The sequence below is a fragment of the Heterocephalus glaber genome, unplaced genomic scaffold (assembly GCF_053883595.1).
Source record: "Heterocephalus glaber isolate CG9 unplaced genomic scaffold, H.glaber_assembly_v1.0 deba00000818, whole genome shotgun sequence".
Taxonomy (NCBI): domain Eukaryota; kingdom Metazoa; phylum Chordata; class Mammalia; order Rodentia; family Bathyergidae; genus Heterocephalus; species Heterocephalus glaber.
In genome coordinates this window covers 5,097,066-5,115,639 of record NW_028258164.1, presented here as the reverse complement: position 1 = coordinate 5,115,639, position 18,574 = coordinate 5,097,066, and the positions used below count along the sequence as shown (strand labels likewise).

Genomic DNA, 18,574 nt, shown 5'->3' with positions numbered 1-18,574 from the left:
TAAATCAATATTTTAATATGCGTTTTAGGTGCATTGTAAGGAATATTGGTGTGCATGTCAATGGCAGTTCACGACCATGAAATCAAAGAAGGGCTTACAAAAAATAGACATTTTATGAAAAACTGTGTATTCAAATATAACATCTTTCCATTAGCAACAGGAATGTAGTTAATGAGGTCAAAGTATTTGATTCAAGATTTTTACTTTAATTTTTAGATGAGCACATTACTTATAGCCCCTTTGGATTTTTTATCATAATAGTCTACACTTACACTTTATCTGGCCACATGACTTTGAGTATGATGTTAAACAATTTCTGCCATACTGGCTTGTGTATACATGCACTGCATCTGCTCTTTTCAAAGTAAAGGACCAAAATCCACTGCCCACAACTTACGTTAAAGTTCTTTAAGAACTTTCCCGACCATGATAGAGCTGAGAAAATGGCTCAAGATCCCCCTAGTTTACTTCTTGCCATTCATTTGTAGTTACTCAGCTAGCAGGCCAGACACTGTTGCTTAGATGAGTGACCTGCTGGGTCTCTGTGGTCAGGAGCCTTATCTGCACTGTCAGCATCATGCTTTGTCACCCACAAGTGAATGGTCAGCTGGCAGCATGGGGACAATGACTGAATAGAGGAGGTGGGTGAGCCAGCACTGCTAGATTTCTCTGCACTGACCTCATCACTTTACCAGTGGCTGGTCTTGTTAGGGAATAATATGGGAATATCCCTAGATTCCCTTTCAGTAGTCTCAGTGCCCTCCTTCTGCTGCCACTCTTCACATGTGCTTAGCCTGGAGAGCTGGGCCAGGAGGATGCCACAGAGCTACAGAAGTATAGGTGCATCTGTTCCAGGGAAAGCCTAGCAGCTCTCTCACATGTGGTATCACATTCATGGGGCTGATTCTGAAGGACTCAAGATGACCAAACCACAGCAAAACCATAGCGTCTTCCTGAGGTATCTGCCCTTGCTTCTCCTAACTACACCTCCTAAGGAGTCACCAAAGCCACAAATGAGAGAAAGAATCATGTACTCCTGATATTGCAACTGCTAATGTGGAGGCACTTGGTACTTTTGGTACTGCCAGTAAAACCCAGAGAAAGCCCACCCCCCACCTCCACACTCCCAAACTCAAACCTGTACTGGGCTCTGCAATCATCTTTTCTAATCTTATATTTCATCTATCTTCATAAAACTTTCCACTGTGCTTTCTGAAACTCATATTTAATTGGAAGCAAATTTTCCTACATTCACGAACTCTTCTGAGGATATTCCCTTCACTGTTTTGATTGAAGGCAGGAACTCAAATTTGGCAGCACTGTAGAATCACCTGAAGCTTTAAAAAAACTGATGCCTGACCCCTAACTGCAGATGTTATTTAATTGGTCTGAGATATGATTTAGGCATTTAGAGCCAAGTTTGAGAAACACTGCTCCAAGACAACCCTCGCTCTCATGAGAACATACCTTGCTCAGGAGCTCAGAAGTGAATAATTTCTCTCCTACTCTCTTGCACCAGTTGACTTGGAGGTGGTACACATTTCCTCCTTGCTCCTGTTAGTACTTTGAGGTCATTCTCTTACCTGCCCAAAATGTCCTAGCTTTGAGTCTCATGTCATCAATCTAATGTCATTAATCTCCTTTCCCTTTGTGGCATCCCACCCTCTGAGTCATTCATTCTCCTCCCTTCCTGGAAGATTTTAGCTTCCAGATCACTGTGATTCTAACCTGACTTTTGTCAAATTTCTAGGTGAGTTCAATATTCTCCTAGGTGATTATTCTGATTGGGTTTTTTTTGTTTTTTTAGTTTTTTGAGACACGGTCTCACTGTGTAATCCAGGCTGGTTTTGAACTCAGTATGTAGCCCAGGTTGGCCTCAAATTCATGGCAATCCTTCTGCCTCAGCCTACCAAGGGCTAGGATTACAGGTGTGTGACACTATACTTGTCTATTCTGATATTCTAACCCCTACATCCTGAACTTTCCTTCCCAATGATTCTGTCCTTCACACCACTTCAGCCCTTGCTTCTACATTCACACTCTAATCCTTGTCATTATTATAAAAAGTTACAACCATCTATAATTTCAGCTTTTTACTTCTATCTCCTATAATTCCAGCCCACTCTCTCTAGAACCTTAAATCCAGCAATGCTTTGATGATACTCCATTGATTTTACCATTCTTTCTCTGATCTTCAGCCTCTCCTTTTCAATACACTCATTTTCCTTTTTCAATTTCAACCACATACTCACTCATTTTCATGTCCCTTCCCTCTTTTGGTCAAACTACAGCTTTGACTAAATATAACTCCTCATCCTGAATGCTTGAACCTATAGCTAGAGAAAAACTTATCATGCCAACTAATATAATTTTGAATTCATGATCATTAGGCTTAACTGGCCTGGTAAGGCTGCCAAAAAAATCATACTGTAGTCCTCTCTATTCCTCTCTATTCTGTATTCCACTCTATTCCACTCTCAAATAACTCATGTTATTTTATAACTTATGCTCCCTTGTCAAATTTTTCATACATCTTCCCCTTGACTACCTTGCTCACCAAGAAAGATATAACAAACAGGGATGAGTTTCCACAATCTCCCACCACCTCCATATACCTACAGCATCTTAGTCCATAAATGTAACCTTCTGCTACTAGCAGTGAACTATTTGTGCCTCTAGTTAATGTTAACTCCTCACCTCATCCACTAGATCCCATCCTCTGTTGACTACTTAAGACACTGCTGTAGCCTTTCACCAATTATCACTGTGTTCCTCCCATACCAGATCAAACCTATCAGCAGGTAACTGTCATAACAAGACCCTCTCATAACTCTACTTCCCCCATAACTTCATTCCAATTCTCTTCTTCCCTCTACAACAAAATTCGCTGAAACAGTAATTTTATTATCTCCAGTACTCTCTTCTCCATGATGAGTGGGATTCATGTGATTCCAGTCCATCAGGCTTCTACTCTTACCACTCCACTGATGCCGTCTTATCAAGCCAAACCAGGGTTTTCCTGTTGCCAAATCCAATGGTCAGCTTCCATCCCACATTTCTCTTAGTCCATCAGCAGCATCTAACACTTTTTACCTTTCTCTCCACCTTGAAAACGTCACTCTGGCTCTGGGACCCCCTACTTTGTTGATTTCTATCCTATCACTCAAACTGCTCATTCTTGTTCTCCTTTGCTGATTTTCATGGCTGATTCCGCATTTTCCCACCTCACATGCTGGAATTCCCCAGGGCTCAGTTCTTTTGACCTCTTATCTTTTCTATTTCAATGAATTTTTTTCATGATTTTACCCTATTCCTTTTAAGTTTATCCTGTCTGGGCAGCTCACTATTCTTTCACTCTTTCAGCCTTTTAACATCTGTGTAACCAAATCCTATTACTAAGTTTTTTCTATTTGAAATATCAAGTGAGCTTTCTGTTTTCCTGACAAAACCATGACTCCTACAGTTGTCATCTACAAAAAAGTAAAGTAGCATAATTTAAACCAAGTTGAATCCTAGATGGAATAATATTTAAATGGGAAAACTTGGGAGGGGGGGATGCTAGAAGATAATTTGAAAGACATTTTTCATAATCTAGGAATCCAAAGGGATTTCTTTCTCATTTTGACCCACACCAAAAATCCAAATAAAAGAAAAGATGGATATCTGACTGCTAATAGTAATTATGAATTCTGAAGATTCTGAAAGCAAAGCCAAAATAAAAATAATTATATAAATTACATAAAAATATTTGGTTTACAGCTCACATGACAAATAACTAACTACTACATCAAGAACATTTAATTTTTAAAAAAACACCAACAATTCAAAGGAAGAAAAAATAAGAACATACTAGTGAAATTTAAGAAAATATAAAATCTCTAAAAATAATGAAGATATGCTCAACCTCATTCATAAAAGAGGTATAAATCAAAACTAGCAAGAGATATCCATTTCGCCTTTCAGACTAGCAGAAGAATTATAACATTAAATTGGTAAAACAATGGATGTATTGTGCCAGCAAGAGTGAAAAAAATGACTTATTAAGGGCAATTTAGCACCATCTAGCATAACTGTGTATACTTTTAGCTCACCAGTTACAATTCCAAGGGTTTAACCAAGAGAAATTCTTTTACATGTATGATAAAATACATATATAATGTGATCATGCAGTGTTGGTTATGACTGCAGAAATCTGAGTATAGCTTAAATATCCATCAACAGGAGACTAGACTATACATGTAACTATCATATATTCTAGTGTTAAAAAGAATGTAAAATTTCCAGAGGAAGAGGCTTCCTGGCCACCATAGGACCGCTCACAGCCCAGAGGAGGAGGCTTCCAGGCCACCATACCACTGTTCCCAGAACAGAGGAGGTGAGCTGCACTGGTGCCACCACCCCCAACCCCCCCAACCCCCCCAACCCCCCTTAGAAATGAGGAGACACATAAACAAGTCTCAAAACCAGACTTCCAGATCATCTACAGCAACCCCAAAGGGAAACAAGATGGGACACTCTGATACTCAACCACCTGGACTCCCTTAATTAGCAACAAAAGGATCTGGAAAAAATGAAATCAGAAATAACTTCTCGGATAACAGCAGAGATTGTGCTCATAGTGCAAGACATGATTAAAAAATCTAGAGAGGAGCTGAAGAACATGATGGAAGCTCAATATAGGAAACAAATGGAATGCATAAAAGAGATGCAGATTTCCAAGAGATTAAAAACTCCACTGAAAGACTATACAGCAGAATGAGCCAATGAGAGGACAGAATTTCAGATATAGAAGATAAGATTGCAATTAGTGACCAGAAAAAGAAAAATTGCAAGGGACCATGAGAAATCAATCCAGCAGCTGCTACATGATGCAAAGAAGAATAACATAAGACTGATTGGAGTCAATGAAGAAATAGGAGAGAGTGCAGATGACATAAAAAAAAAAATTGTTCATGGAAGTATTGGCAGAAAACTTCCCAAGCAGGGGAAAAGAACTTGACATACACATAAGTGAGCCACATAGGACTCCAACTAGCCTTGATCAAAAAAAAAATCTACCTATATGCATATAATAGTTAAGATTCCAGAAACCCAACAGAAGAACAAAGTTCTACAAGCAGTTAGAGAAAAGAAACAAATCACATACAAAGGAAAGCCCATCAGAATCACAGCAGACTTCTCAACTCAAAGGTTCAAGGCAAGAAGAGCTTGGAGTGATGTATTTCAAGCCCTAAAGGAAAACAACCTCCAACCCAGATTGATGTACCCTGCAAAACTATCTTTCAAAATGCATGGAGAAATAAGATACTTTCATGACAAAGAGCACCTGAGGAACTTCATGAATACCAAATCAGCACTCCAAAAAATTTGATAGTATCCTAGGAAAAGACAATGAGAATCACAACCCTAGGAAGCCCAGAAGGATGAATTCCTTGGGTGTGACAAATTAAATGCACAGGGGGAGAATCCAACAAACAGAAAAAGTCATGACAATGATAAATCAATATGTATCCATTATAACCATCAATGTTAATGGTCTCAACTCAACAAACAAAAGAAATAGACTGAGAGAATGGGTGAAGAAGCAAGATCCAACAATATGCTGCATACAAAAAACACACTTAATTCAAAAAGAAACTCAAAGGGCCAGGGATTTAGCGCAGCAGTTTTGCCGCCTGCTGCACAAGCGCAAGGACCCGAGTTCAATCCCTGGTACCAAAAAAAAAAAATACTAAACACAAAAAGAAACTCATATACTGAAAGTTAAAGGGTGGAAAACAATACTCCATGTGATGGGAACCTGAAAAAAAGCAGAAGTAGCTATCCTCTTTGCAGATCAAGTGGATTTCAAACCAACACTGATTAAGAGAGATAAAGAAGTACACTACATCCTTGTAAAGGGAACAATCCCACAGGAAGAGATGACAGTCATAAATATATATGCACCAAATGCTAGTGTGCCCAACTATGTAAAACAAATGCTAATGGACATGAAAAGTCATATATGCAATAATACAATAGTAATGGGGTACCTCAATACTCCATTGTCACAAATAGTTAGATCAACTAGACAAAAACTAAACAACAAAATACTAGAACTCAATCAAACTCTTGAACAAATGAATTTAACAGATGTTTACAGAGTCTTCCACCCCACAAAATCAGAATACATATTCTTTTCAGCTGCACATGGGTCATTCTCTAAAATAGACCACATACTTGCTCATAGAACATGTTTACGTAAGTGCAAAGGAATTGATTTCATTCCCTGTATATTATCAGACCATAGTGCAATGAAATTGGAGATCAATAGCAAAAGAAATCACAAGAATTTCATAAACACATGGAAATTGAATAACACACTTCTGAATAACCAATGGGTCACAGGGGAAATTAAAGAAGAAATCAGACAGTTCCTTCAATTAAATGGCAATGGCAATACAACATATCAGAATCTATGGGAGGAGTCTTATGGGGGAAATTCATAGCAGTGAATATACATATTAGGAAAACAGAGCGAGCCCAATTAAACAACCTGAGGCTGAACCTCAAGCTTCTAGAAAAAGAAGAGCAGGACAAACCCAAAGCTCATACAAGGGAGGAAATGATAAAGACCAGAGCAAAAATCAATGCAATGGAGACTAAGAAAATGATACAAAAAAATCAATGAAGCCAAGAGTTGGTTCTTTGAAAGAATAAACAAAATTGACAAACCCTTAGCCAACCTTATCAGAAAAAGGAAAGAAAAGGCCCAAATCCATGCAATTAGGAATGCAAAGGGTGAAATTACAACAGACCCAACAGAAATCCAAAGGATCATCAATACCTACTTCGAGAACCTATATGCCAATAAGATGGAAATCACAGAAGAAATGGACAGATTCCTAGATAAGTATGAATAACCAAAGTTGAACGAAGAAGACCTAAAAATTCTAAACAACCCAATATCAATCAATGAAATTGAAAACATACTGAAAAATTTACCCAACTAAGAAAAGCCTGGGTCCTGATGGCTGCATTGCTGAATTCTACAAGATGTTTAGAGAAGAACTGCTGTCATTACTGATTAAACTCTTCAATAAAATTGAAAAGGAAGCAATACTCCTAAATTCATTCCTGGAACCAAGCATCACCTTGATCCCCAAAGCAGAGAAAGACCCAACCGAAAAGGAGAACTATAGGCCAATCTCACTAATGAACATAGATGCAAAAATCCTTACTAAGATACTGGCAAATAGAATGCAGAAGATCATCAAAAAGATCATACACCCTGACCAAGTAGAATTCATAACAGGGATGCAGGGATAGTTCAACACACGCAAATCAATCAATGTATTACAGTATATCAATAGAGCCAAGTACAAAAACCACATGATCATCTCAATAGACGCAGAAAAAGCATTTGACAAAATCCAACACATATTTATGATAAAAACCCTACAAAAAATTGGAATAGGTGGTCTCTACCTCAATCCAATAAAAGCATCTATGAAAAACCAACAGCCAATATCATACTAAATGGTTAAAAACTGAAATCCTTCACACTAAAATGAGGAACAAGACAAGGATGTCCACTATCACCACTCCTCTTCAATATAGTTTTGGAAACATTAGCCAAAGCAATTAGACAAGAGAAAGAAATAGAAAGAATAAAGATAGGAAATGAAGAAGTCAAATTGTCATCATTTGCAGATGACATGATACTCTATAAAGACGACCCCAAGAACTCCACCAAAAGTCTTCTAGACTTAATTACCAAATTAAAGAGAGTAGCTGGATACAAGGTCAACACTCAAAAATCAATAGCTTTCCTGTACACGAACAACAGACTCACTGAGAGAGAAATAGGGCAAATAATTCCTTTCACAATAGCATCCAAAAAACTGAAATACCTAGGAATCAACCAAACTAAAAAAAAAAATCAAAGACCTCTTCTCTGAAAACTATAGCAATCTGAAAAGAGAGATTGAAGATGATATCAGAAAATAGAAAGATATCCCTTGATTCTGGGTAGGAAGGATCAACAGTGAAAATGGCCATACTTCCAAAACTGCTGTATAGATTCAATGCAATCCCAACTGAAATCCCAGCAGCGTACTTCACAGACCTTGAGAAAACAATCCAAAAATTCATTTGGAACAAGAAGAGACCTAAAATAGCAAAAACAATTCTAGGCAACAGAGACATGGCAGGGGGTATCACAACCCCCAACTTGAAACAATACTACAAAGCTACTATGATAAAAACAGCATGGTACTGGCAAAGAAACAGGCTTGAGGACCAGTGGAACAGATTAGAAGATGCAGAAACAATGCCAGACACACTCAGCCATCTCCTCTTTGACAAAGGAGCCAAACACCGTCACTGGAGGAAAGTAGCCTCTTTAATAAATGGTGCTGGAAAAACTGGGTTTCAACTTGCCAAAGATTAAAACTAGACCTGTATCTCTCACCATGCATTCAACTAAAATCTAAATGGATTAAAGATCTAAATATTAAAATAGAAATGCTGAACTAGCTGGAACAGAGGTTAGGTAGAACTCTTGAAGACATTGGTGTAGGAAAAGAGTTTATGAACAAAACTTCAGTTGCCCATGTACTAGCACAAACAATCAACAAATGAGATCTCTTCCTATTAAAAATCTTCTTCACAGCAAGAGAAACCACCAGCAGTGTGAAGAGAGAACCCACCATATGGGAAAAAATTTTTACCTACTATTCCTCAGATGGAGGTCTACTATCTGGAATCTATAAAGAACTTTAAAAAATTAGACCACCCAAATTTAAAGACCCAATCCAAAAATGGGCATCTGAAATGAACAGACATTTCTCACACAAAGAAGTAGAAATGGCAAATAAACAAGAAAAAGTGTTCAACATCACTGATCATTCGAAAGATGCAAATGAAAACAACGCTGAGATTCCACCTCAACCCCGAAAGAATGGCTGCTGCAATGAAATCAACCAATAACAAATGCTGGTGGGGCTGTGGGGAAAGAGGAACCCTGCTCCACTGCTGGTGGGAGTGTAGACTGGGGCAAACACTGTGGAAATCAGTATGGAGATACCTCAAAGAACTAGGACTGGAAGTTCCATTTGATCCAGCTATTCCCCTGCTGTTTATCTTCCCCTAATAATTACAAGAAACATACCACAGTGATATATGTGCACCCATGTTCACAGCAGCACAATTTGTAATAGCTAAATCTTGGAAGCAGCCCAGTTGCCCATCAACTGGAGACTGGATAAAGAAAATGTGGTTTTTTTATAAAATGGAGTACTATTCAGCCATAAAATATGAGAAAGTAGAGACATTTATAGCTAAATGGATGCACTTTGAGGCAATACTCTTAAGTGAAATAAATAGGACACAGATGTGTAAATACCAAATAGTTTCTCTAGTGTGAGAAACTGAAAGTGTAAATAAGGACTAAAAGGTATAATAGATAATGTGAAATAGGAAGGAAAGGGGCAAAGGGGTAGGGAATAGAAAGGAAGTGAATTGAAGTAACAGGAGAAAACGAAAAAATGGAAACAAAGTCTTTGTAAATAGGGAGGGATGCAGGAGTTGAAGGGAGGGCAGGGGAAGAGGGAAAAATAAGAACCAAGAGAGATTATGTAAAGGTGCAAATTTCCAATGATGAATGTCATTATATTGTATACCTAAAATGTACCAATAAAATAAAATTTAGAAAAAAAGAAAGAAAGCAAAGAGCAGGAACCTGATCCTAAGACAAAGTAATAGGTTGAGAGAATTCAAAAAAAAAAAAAAGAATGTAAAATTTCCATATGTTCTGATGGGAAAGATTTCTAAGACATACTTGCTATCTGAAAAACGGTCTAAGATGTGACATGTATGTGTAACAACTACCGGTGATGAATATATTCATTTTGTGTCACAAATATGTGCTAAGAAAAAAGAAAAAAGGCCAGTTCCAAGATGGGCATGATAGTGCATACCTGTAATGTCTGGAAGGCTGAGGCAGGAAGATCACAAGTTTGAGCACAGACTAGGCAATTTAGGAAGATCATGTCTCAAAAAAAATTTTTTTTAATTTTTAAGGGAATGAGTATGTATGTATCTCAGTGTGAAGGCCTTGGGTTCAACCTCCAGTAGTGCAAAACAATAAAACAAACAAGCCAATTCCAAAATAGTGTACATTATATACTCCCATTATGTAGAGAATAGAAAATATATACATATCATATTTGCATATATTATAACCTTTCTAACCTTTCAGCCATATGTGTGAATTAGCCATTTAAAATATTAAATAATAGAATTATATTTTCATGTTTTGCCCGATGTTTGAACTCTGACTCATTACTAAATTAGAACGTGCTCCATCTGTATGCTTGTTTTGTATTTACAACACGAATCCTGAGCATGTCATTTGAATAAGACTTCATATTGGGAGAGATATAGGCATGGCAAAAGATAAAAATCTCCAAATACCTGGACAGAAGGGAAGTCCTCTCCCCTGCACTCTTATAAAAACATGCCAGGAAGTTATAACAAATAATGGAATAAGCTTTTAAGCACTGGCTTAACTGTAGGTGTTTTTGTGGAGAATTACTTTCTTCCTTAATGACCTTTACTCTTTGTGGAAACAATGTTAAAAATAAAATGGGACAAAAATCAATACACTGCCCTCATCAGCCAACCTGGGACGTTGGAAATATGATCCTTTTCCTCCAAATCACTTTTATAATATATAATGAAATAAAATAATTTCCAATAAAGAAGCCTCCTAACATTATTTAGAACAGAAAATATTCAGGGGGTTGCAGAACAGTCAGTAAGACAAGACCACAGAGTTGGTGGATACAGAGAGAGAGAGATGCGGCTGGAGTGGTGAGCAGAGGCCAGCCCAGGAGAGTCCCTCAGGCTTTAGGGCACTTCTGCAGACTTTAAGCAGAAGAAAGACTCAGTGAATTATGTAATTTTTAAAAGGCTATTTTGCGGTGATGTGGAAAGCTGGCTGAAGGGCAACAAGACTACAGGAAGACCATGCCAGCTATGGGGTTATTGGGATGAACCATGTGAAAGGATGCCTGAAGTGGAGCACCAGTTGTGGAGATGATGTTTCTGCAGCTATGTGAGGTCAGGGGCACTAAGGGCTTATTCTCTCCCCAGTTCTCTCCATTGCCTCACCAGCATTCCACAACTGCCCCTCTGTCTTCCCCCGTCAGTTGAATCAACTGACACATGATGGGAGATAATCAGTGAGCACAACCAAGCTGATGAGCCTACTGCTGACCAGACAGCAGTGTCCTGTCTGTGAAGGTCACTGCAAAGAGGAGATATGTTAGAGTTTAGATATAAAATGTCCCCCCAAAGTCTCATATGTATGGAAGGTGACTGAAACATGGGGGCACTATACTTATCAGGGGATTCATCCATTGATGAGTTCAGTAGTTGAATGTGCTTTAAGGAGGTGGGGCTTGGTCAGAGATGGATCATTACAGGTGTAGGTTGGAAGGGTATATTCTACTCCCCAACTCTCCCCTTCACTTTCTGCTTCCTGGCTGCCATAGAGTGAGCAGTGTTCCTCTTCCATGGCCTCTGCCTTGGAGCTACCAAATCATAAACTGAATCTCTGAAAATCATGAGCCAAAATAAACTCCATTAAGTTGTGAGTGTCAGGTATTGTCCCAGTGAAAGAAAGTGACTAATACAGATTTTGGACATGTGTTCAGAAGCCTTTGAAACATATCCTGGAGGAGTTTGGACAGGTTTGAAGATGCTGGCTAGAGAAGGCCTAGAATGGTGGAAGCAGAGATTGATGAGAGATTCTGGTCAGAGCTCAGAAGGCCAGGATGCTGATAGGAATAAAAATGGTAAAGGCCAGCCAGGGATTTAGCTCAGTAGTTCTGCCGCCTGCCTCGTAAGCAGAAGGACCCGAGTTCAATCCTTGGTACCAAAGAAAAAAAAAGATAGTAAAGGCCAGGCTCATGAAGTTTCAATTGAGAATGAAGACTCTACTGGCAACTGGACTAGAGGCCAGGTATGCTACATTCCGGCAAAAAGCTTGTCTACATTTTACCCATGTCCTAAGACTTTGTGTAAGGTTGAATTTAAAGATGGCAGACTAGTCAATCTGGTAGAAAAAATTTCAAGGCAGCCCAACATCAGGCTGAGGCATGGGTACTGATTTTAGCCTCATCTGTAGTAAAATGAGGAAAAAAGAGAACTGAATTATTTGAAAAAATTACAGCTTGGCCAGAAAGAAAGAGCCTGCAAAGATAGGACCATGGCTAATGTGATTGCTGAAAAGATGAGCATTAAAAGGAAATCAAGTGCTCTGCATCAGGACAGTAGAAAAGATGGCTTGGAGGCCTCTCAAAAATCAGCAAAATCAGGCGGAGCCCAGCAGACATCGGAAAACCCTGTGGAGGTGGAGTGGGACACAGCTGTCATTGCTGTCCTGTCCATCCACACAGTGCACCTGGTGTCAGGGCTGCATAGCTCCAGGCTGAAAGTTGGCTTGGGGCAGGTGAGTGCGGGTCTCATCTGGATTGTCCAGGCGACACTATCCCGGAGCCCCCTAGGTGCTTCAAGGGGTCATATCTACAGCCTCTGGCACTTTCTTCTCCTTCTCCCCCTTATCTTGGCCAGTGAGATGATCCAAGTCCTTCCCAGGTCCTTACCTTTGAAGAGATTGACTACAAGGAGATTGAGGTGGAAGAGGTTGTTGGAAGAGGAGCCTTTGAAGTAGTTCACAAAGCAAAGTGGTGAGCAAAATATGTTGCTAGTAAGAAAATAGAAAGTGAATCACAGAGGAAAGCTTTTATTGTAGAGCTTTGGTGGTTATCCCACCTGAAGCACCCTAATACTATAAAGTCGTATGGAGCCTGCTTGAATCCAGTGTGTCTTGTGATGGAATACACCAAAGGGGGCTCTTTATATGATACGCTGCATGGTGCTGAACCATTGCCATATCACACTGCTACCCACACAAAGAGTTGGTGTTTACAGTGCTCCCGAGGAGTGGCTTAACTACACAGCATGCAACTTAAAGCTCTAATTCACAAGGACCTGAAACTACCAAATCTGCTGCTCATTGCAGGGGGGACAGTTCTAAAAATCTGTGCTTTTGGTACAGCTTATGATACACATGATCAATAACAAGGGGAGTGCTGCTTGGATGGCACCTGAAGTTCTCCAAGGTAGCAATTACAGTGAAAAATGTGATGTCTTCAGCTGGGGTATTATCCTTTGGGAAGTAATAATGCACATCAGAAAACTTTTGATGAGATTGGTGGCCCAGCATTCAGAATCATGTGGGCGGTACTCCACCACCACTGATCAAAAATTTACCTAAGCCCATTGAGAGCCTGAGGACTCTTTGTTGGTCTAAAGATCCTTGTCAGCACCCTTCAATGGAGGAAATTGTGAGAATAATGGCTCTCTTGATGTGGTATTTTCCAGGAGCAGGTGAACGCTTACAGTATTCTTGTCAGTATTCAGGAGAAGGACAGAGCAACTCTGCCATCAGTACAGGCTCATTCATGGGCATTGCTTCTACAAATACCAGTAATAAAAGTGACACTGAAATGGAGCAAGTTTCTGCTACAAATGATACTATTAAACGCTTAGAATCAAAATTGTTGAAAAACCAGGCAAAGCAACAGAGTGGATCTGGCCATTAAAGCCTGGGAGTGCCCCCTCCATGGCAGCAGTGTGGAGAGCTGGCCCCCAGCCTCTGAGGGCAAGAGGAGGAGTCCTGACAAGTCTGAAATAGAAGGCAGGATTGCAGCAACCACAGGCAATAGGCAACCAAAATGTAGATCCATCTAAGACTTAACTGTTACTGGAACAGAACCTGGTCAGGTGAGAGTAGGCCATCCAGTCTTCATGTCAGAATGATCACTACCTCAGGACCAACCTCAGAAAAGTTAATTCAAAGTTATACATAGACTCCTGATGATTCCACAGATACCAATGGTTCAGATAACTCTATCCCAATGGCTTATCTTACACTGGATCACCAACTACAGCCTCTAGCACCATGCCCATACTCCAATGAGTCCATGGCGGTGTTTGAACAGCATTACAAAATGGCACAAACATATATGAAAGTTCAAACAGATGTTGCATTGTTATTACAGAGAAAGCAAGAACTAGTTGCAGAATTGGACCAGGATGAAAAGGACCAGCAAAATACATCACATCTGGTACAGGAACATAAAAAGCTTTTAGATGAAGACAAAAGGCTATTTACTACCAACAATGCAAAAAACAATTAGATGTCATCAGAAGTCCACAACAAAAATGCCAAGGCACGTCATGATTCTCTGGGACTGTCACATTTTAGAAAACTTGAAGAAAGACTTTATTATTTTAAGAAAAGAAAACTCTTTATGACAACTCGAGTGTTAGCTTTTGGGCATGTTCTGAATGTCAGTTGCTTATTTTTGCTGCATTTGTTCCATCACTTATTTTCTTTTCATGGTGGATCTGCAGTTTCACTATCTTGTGGCATATGATGGGATCTGTGACTTGTTTGAATAGCACTTCTCAACTTCAAAATGTGGCAGACTGTGATTGTAAATGCATGCTCATTGTGTGAAGGCGAGCCTAACAGAACACGGAGTATCAAATAGCTGCTATGTGCAAACATCATCTTTTTTCCCATATTAGAGGTGGAAGCTCAAGAATGATTTGTTTTTGAATCTCAAAAAAACTAATATCTTTTCCCAAAAGATGATATGTACCAAGTTAAAGATAGGGCACTATAAATCTAGAATAATTGATGGTATATTACAGACACACAGAAATCTTTAGGGTTGGTTCAAAGTGAGGGCTTTTGATGCCAGCCCATCCTTGGATCAGTACTGAGCTTATTTTCATCTGTAAAATATTGAAAGGTATATGGTGGCAGCTGTATTTAACAAGAGCAATTTTATCCTTTTCACTAGAGTAAAAATTGTTTATTGAACAAATGGAGAGCTCTCTCTCTCTCTCCTTTTTAAAATTTTGGTGGTACTGGGAGATTGAACCCATGGCCTTCACATTGAGCTACATCTCAAGCGTTTTTTTCTTTTTTTTGAGACAGGGTCTGGCTAAGTTTCCTAGACTAGGCCCAAATTATGATTCCCCTTCCTCAACCTCCTAGACTTCTGGGATTATAGGTGTGTACACACAGTTTGGAGCTCTTTCTTTTTTTTTTTTTTTGCAAGGCATAAATATTTTTAATTTTGTATGTGTGTTAAAACTGTAAAGCTTTTATAACTCTCATATTAGTATCTCTTAAATGAAATTAAAAGGCACAAGATCATGATCTAGCTTAAATGATCATTCCTTCTTACAATTATTATTGGATTGTTTGGGTATATTTTTTTTTTTAAAAAAAGACTAAAGAGAAATAATGGAAAATGGGAGTACTTCAACTAAAAGGCTTGATCTTAGATTTCTATTTTTGCTATTAAATGAGGATTAAACCAGGCAAATCAGGAGAAATTAGTAAAGAAGATAAAGGAGCAAAAATAAATACCCTACTTGTCCTTGATATTGAAATAATTGATTTCCTTGTAAGACCATTCTGGAATGCCTGCTGCCTTTCAACACTTTTAAGAGAATTTCAACACTTAACAAAGAGAATATTTATATTGTTAATGATAATTTGTCTACCAACCTTCAAAATAACTTAATAATGTCATTGAAATAATAAACTACACAGATCTTTTTTTTCAGTGGTACTAAAATAAGTCACATTTTGATACCAGTAAAGGGATGTACTTTAAATAAGGATGTCATCGGTCTCATTTTATAGCATTATTGTTTTATGAAGAGAAAATAAAAAATGAAAATATAATTGCTCTGATTATTGCAATGCTGTCATGGTTGTATTCTCATTGTTGCTCTGTTTCAGATAGGGAAGCTGATCTAAGAAGTTACCAAAACTATGCTTAAAATGATAAAGCAGTACCTTTTTCTTCCACTGTTTTTTTCCCCACTGAGTTTTATAATGAATTTCCTTGTCTATACAAGCAATAAAGGTAAAGGACAATTTGTATTTTAAATAATCAGCAAAATCTCCACCTGTCACAGGCTCAGAGGTGAAAAAAAATGTAAACATTTCCTTGAAAAGAGAGCCTCTAAGCTTCTTCTTGAGAACTTAAAAATTTAGTTCCCCATAATTCATTACACCATGGTTCTCTGGTGCATCCTGGCAAAGTTCCCAGGCCCCAACAGAGGACCACCCAAGAGAGAGGCTATAAGGCCTGCAACCATCAATGACATAGGAGCTGAGCACCTGCCTCTGGTGCTGGATATAGAACTACAAGATTTAATGTTTGGCATGCTGGGTTTGAGTCTTACTTTGGTCCAATTCCTTTGTATTTCCCTAGTTCTCCTTTTTGAAATAGGAATGTCTCTTCTATGCCATTGTATGATGGAAATATTTTTCTCTTTGATTTTTATAGGGCCTCATAGGTAAGAGTTTGCCTTGGGTCTCAGAGGAGACTTTGGACTTGGACTTTTAAGCAAAATTGGAACTGTGGAGTCTGGTGACTCTTAGAAATGGGTAAAATGCATTTTTCATAGTGAGATGGATAGGAGTCTTTTGGGAGCCAGGGGTAGAATGTTATAGTTTAGATTTAAAATGTGCCCTAAAAGTCTCATGTGTTTGGAAGATGATTGGATCATGGGGGCTCTATACCCATCAGTGGGTTCATCCATTGTTGAGTTCAGTACCTGAATGTTCTGTTAGGAGGTAGGACCTGGTTGGAGGTGGTTTATACTGGACATGATCTAGAAGGGTGCACTGTTGTCCCTGGATCCTCCCTTCTATCTCTGCTTCCTGCAGCCATGGGGTGAGCAGCTTTCCTCCACCATGCTCCTCTGCCATGATGTTTATGCCTTAGAGCAAGATGACCATGGACTGAATTATCTGAAAACTGAGCCAAAATAAATCTTTCCTCTTTAAGTTGTGGATACCAAGCATTTTGTTTCTGCTACTGGAAAAAACTGATACAAGATGATACTCAAAATGGAATGAGATCTTATAATCATTACTCTTTATCTCATAGGTAATAAAAGTGAAGCCTACATCCTTCCACTTAAGCAAATATAGCTAGAGAGAGAAAGTGCCATGTTCAGAGACTGCCATGTGAAGTTCTTTGGTGGTGCTAGAAGTGTTTCCCAGTCAGAATGTATAAATTTCTTTACATAAAGCTCTTTAGTCATGTACTTTTTAGTCACCATCCCTGGCATTTCAAGCTGATATGTTAACAGCACAACCATCCAAGTTATGTCAGATATTACAAAGATACCAAATACTCAAGACTCATACTTCATATCCAACCTGGATCTTATCTGCACCCAAATGTGTGACTTTTATAAACTGAAAGGGAAGAATACACATCCTTTTATAGAAAAATGAATATTTTAATTATTTCAAAACACTGTCTTACACATTGCTTTTAGGTGAAAAAGTTTGTTCTCTAATGAAAGCAGTGCGTTGATAATATCTGTGTGTGTATATATGTATCTAAGCATATTTATACATACACACAATACACACACACACAAAACCTTCATACAATTTTTCATATTATGGGCTGGCAAGAACTATAGCATGGCATCTCAGGGAAGACTCATTCAAGGTTCAAAAACAGTAAATACTTCTTTTCAATGGTCATTCACTTTCATTGAGCTAAGTAAGGGCTTGAGACTGTGAGATTATTTCCTAAATCTATTTAGGAGCATACACCTGGTTTATCACTAATTTTCTTCATAAAGTAATCTAATTTACTTAGTTAACTAGTAAACTAATCCCCATAGAACCACAGTGCACTTTATTACTGTTGGTAAAAGGTAGGGGGAGAGCAGGGAGTCTGCTAAAATTCATGCACATTATTTTATGTTTCCTTCCATGCCTTTGATGAGGAAATGTTTAACATCGGTGTAAGTGTTCCTACTCATTCATGGCTGCTGTTTGGAAAGGCTAGAAACCCTTTTCCTGCCAATACCAACATGCACAGATGGGTTCACAGAATTTCATGTTAGCTGAAAAGGTTCAACTGACAGAACTCTTCTTTAATGAGAGTTTACATCTTTCCTTTGGGTTTTGTACTAATAGTACAGTAAATGATTTCAACCATTTTCATCAGTGCCCTGCTTTCTCTTTTAAATAGGGTCAGTTTAGATGCAAATATTGCTCTGTCAACAGCCATACGGTGAGTCCCCTAAAACTTTTCATTGTTTTGAGGCTGACCTATGGGCAGTTTCTGTGGTTCTTATAAAATCAAACTTTATTTTGTTGTTGTTGTTGTTTTGTTTTTTGGTACTGGGGATCGAACTCTGGACCTTGCACTTCCGAGGCAGGCAGCGGAACCACTGAGCTAAACCCCTAGCCCTAAAATCAAACTTTAAATGCCACTGAACCAGTTAGCTTTACAAAGAGAAATACTATCTACACTTGTAACCACTCTGTGGATACCCAAAGTGCCCCAGCTCACATGAGGTTTGGAACACACTTTCCATCACCACTTACCTCTGGAGGACCAATAGAGGAAGAAATTCCTAAGAAAGAACCATCCTTTATCTTCTGTCCCTACCCAGTGGTTTT

The 18,574-nt window shown here is 38.7% G+C and overlaps 1 protein-coding gene and 1 pseudogene across 8 annotated transcripts in view; one reads left to right on the top strand and one right to left on the bottom strand.

Moving 5' to 3' along the window:
* Positions 1-18,574, bottom strand: part of Filip1 (filamin A interacting protein 1) — a 357,204-nt gene that overhangs the window by 102,891 nt on the left and 235,739 nt on the right. The window lies entirely within an intron of this gene.
* Positions 12,254-14,293, top strand: LOC147828933 (mitogen-activated protein kinase kinase kinase 7 pseudogene; annotated as a pseudogene).